Source organism: Pyrus communis, chromosome 14 (genome assembly GCF_041283825.1).
Source record: "Pyrus communis isolate YQ-2024b chromosome 14, ASM4128382v1, whole genome shotgun sequence".
Lineage (NCBI taxonomy): Eukaryota > Viridiplantae > Streptophyta > Magnoliopsida > Rosales > Rosaceae > Pyrus > Pyrus communis.
Genome location: NC_142578.1, coordinates 13,342,428 through 13,345,930, shown reverse-complemented (window position 1 = coordinate 13,345,930; position 3,503 = coordinate 13,342,428).

The window sequence follows — 3,503 nt, the reverse complement described above, 5'->3', positions numbered from 1 at the left end:
CTCCTTCTTAACATGAACATAAACTCCAACAACTGGATTTGAAATCAAATTATTCACCAATAGAAGCGTTTGAATATCTTCGTTGCACTCTAATAAATAGTTTGGTTCGCCTCCGTATAATGAGTATTTCAACAAAAAGCCTCCTAATATCAAACTCGGGAACCTAAAAGTTAATTGCCCACACAAATCCTCATAAATTAGAGTGCGAATAAAGTGGTACAACTACTGCACAATTTTCATATACACAATTCAACACCTTAATAATGGACATGATCTACACCAAAAAAAACATAAAATTAAACTGATGTTGCACAGAAATAATTACATATATACATGCATTTTGCATTTTGCATTTTTAAATGTAAATCCAATAATCAATAAAAACTGATACTGCACAAAGGTTTCAAAATGATAAACTTAAGAAGATTCTATAAAATTGATGCTGCACAAATATTTGTAACACTGATGCTGCATAAAATGCCAAATGATTAGTAATTCATTAATTGATTGGCAATCCATTGTCCTTTGTCCTTTTAATAAACTAATGCCAAATGATTCTTTATGATTATGTAAAACTGATGCTACACATATTTTAATAAAAAATTGAAAATTATTAAATGTTTGGGGGTTGGGGGGGGGGACCCCAAAACTTATGCCAATGAATACTGCATGATTCTAAAAATTGATGATGCACAAGTATCTCGTTGAAAATTATTAAATGTTTATTTTGGGGGAGGGGGGTTTTCCCTTCCCCCTCCACCCCTAAAAAAAAAAACTTATGCCAACTGATTCTACATGATTTCTATAAGCTGATGCTGCATAAATATTAATAAAAAAAAATTTAAATATAAACTAATTCATAATCTATTCGTATTCTAACAAATATACATCATAACTATACCGCAAAAAACAAATGCAACTCAATGAAAACAAAATCGGCAAAACAAAAAATCACCTTCACCAACACTCGATCAATAAAAACTGAATCAAAATCTTCAAAAACTAAAAAGCATGCTTGCAAAAAACAAAATCAATAAAAATAAATAAAAATAAAAGCTCAACGCGAATAATAAGAAATTGAAAAATCAGAGATTCATTTCAAAATCTAAACTGAAATAAATTTAAATAAACACACAACTCATTCAAAAATCTAAATTGGAAGTGATAAACTTGAGAAGAACAACTTACCTGTCACATCCCGGGCCGGGCGGGACCACTTCCCGGGCCCGGGCGGGACCACTTCCCGGGCCCGACTCCGCCGTAGCACACCCTCACAGTTTTGTCCGCTTTGGGCCCCCAGCACACCCTCACAGTTTTGTTTCTGGGAACTCACACGAGAACTTCCCAGTGGGTCACCCATCATGGGATTGCTCTGGCGCTTTACTCGCTTAACTTCGAAGTTCCGATAGAACCCGAAGCCAATGAGCTCCCAAAAAGCTTCGTGCTAGGTAGGGATGAGAATATACATATAAGGATCACTTCCCTGGGCGATGTGGGATGTCACAATCCACCCCCCTTAAGGGCCCGACGTCCTCGTCAGCACACATGTGGCCAAGGTTAGGTTCTGATACCAAATTGTCACATCCCCGCCCGGGCGAGACCACTTCCCGTGACCGACTCCACCGTAGCACGATATTGTCCGCTTTGGGCCCCCAGCACACCCTCACGGTTTTGTTTCTGGGAACTCACACGAGAACTTCCCAGTGGGTCACCCATCATGGGAGTGCTCTCGCGCGCTACTCGCTTAACTTCGGAGTTCCAATAGAACCAGAAGCCAGTGAGCTCCCAAAAGGCCTCGTGTTAGGTAGAAATGGGAATATACATATAAGGATCACTCCCCTGGGCGATGTGGGATGTCACATTACCTTTGAATAAACTTGAGAGATAAACAACAGAGAAGAAGAAAAATAGCAGAGAAACGAAAAAAGAAATTGAATGATTCGAATAGAAAAGAGTAAATCTGAAGCTATATTTCTTTCAATCTCCGCCAATCACGTTTAATAGAAAAGGGAAAGGTAAATACGTAACTCCGTTTCTAACGGAAAAATAGGACATGATGTCATCTTACGCGGGTTTAAAAAATGTCCCTCCTTGAAATGTTTAAAAAGTGTAATATCAATATATATATAATTAAGTATTGAAAGGATACTCTAAGTGTAATTTTTTCCAACATATATATATATATATATATTTTTTGGTAGTTTTAGTCTTAATCAATCATTCAATTCAATTTATCATTTGTTTGTTTAATAAAATTTAGTGTCATTAATCAGTTAAATTGGTGTTAAAACAAACCCTGTTAGATCAACCTCGTATTTACATATTTCTACTATATTTGATTCGCGTGCTTGCAAGTTGAATTTAGTCTAAATACACATTACTGCTCTCGCACACAATTCAAAAAACTTCATATTCTTGTTAGTTTTCTTACACTAGATTTTTATTTCCGGCCATGGTCATTCACTTTTCAAGATCTTAGACTCAAATAAGTTATTGCTATGAGTTTTATTGAATTTAGCACTTTTAATTGTCTAGTTATTTGAATTCCATTATAATTTAAGTTTGGTTATTTTAATCGCAATGTACTTTACGTCAATTACTGTCTTGTTGTTTATATTATCTTTCCTTATATTATCACACTTTATATTCTATACTTTAATTCCTTGCAATTTTACATTATTTTGCATTTATAAATCCATAATCAGAAAATATACTACCTGCTCTAACCATCCTTGACCTTAGGGGAGTGAAAAGACATAGGCCAAGAGAAGGTTTCTTGCTTGGCCGTTCAATCATTTGATAAAGAAGTCATATTCGCAGCAGACATCATTCACATATTTTACCCAAGCCAAATATGTGGTTTGGCAGTGGCACGCCTATGCAATCCAAACCAGAAGGACAAAAAATCTTCATCAACGGCTCATCAGGCCAAAATAGGGGAAATAAATAGATTCAAATGCAATGCTAGAGTTATCACATATTTGTATCACATTTTAATGCCACCTACTGTGACAGCCCGTCCCGCATTATTTGTACCGTAGGTGTGAAATGACGATTTTTCCCTTGGTGGGTATTTGCCATTTTGGGGTGTTGTCTTGTTGTTTATGGTGGTTGACGGTGTACGGACCATTTCGAAGACAACTATCTACGCACAGATCGAAGGTTTGAAGGTGGGTTTTGGACTCCTAGCAAGCTCATGAACTCATCTATACCAATTTTTGCACGTGAAACCCTCGAAAACCCGAGAACCAGGGAATCCCGATTTTGTGCACTGTTCATGCACACGTGATCGTGGGGTTTTTAGAAGTTTCTAAGGTCATAGGAAGCTTTAGAATACTCTCACGAAGCTCGGAGAAAGATTTTGGAAGAAATTAGACGTCGGGAAGGCCAGAAGTGGCGAGTTGTAGATTTGGCCGGAATTTCGTGGTTTCTCCGGCGAGATTCCGTGAATTTAAGGGCTTGAAAGTGGTAAGGTTTGTTCTACTAGTTGTAAGGTTCATTTT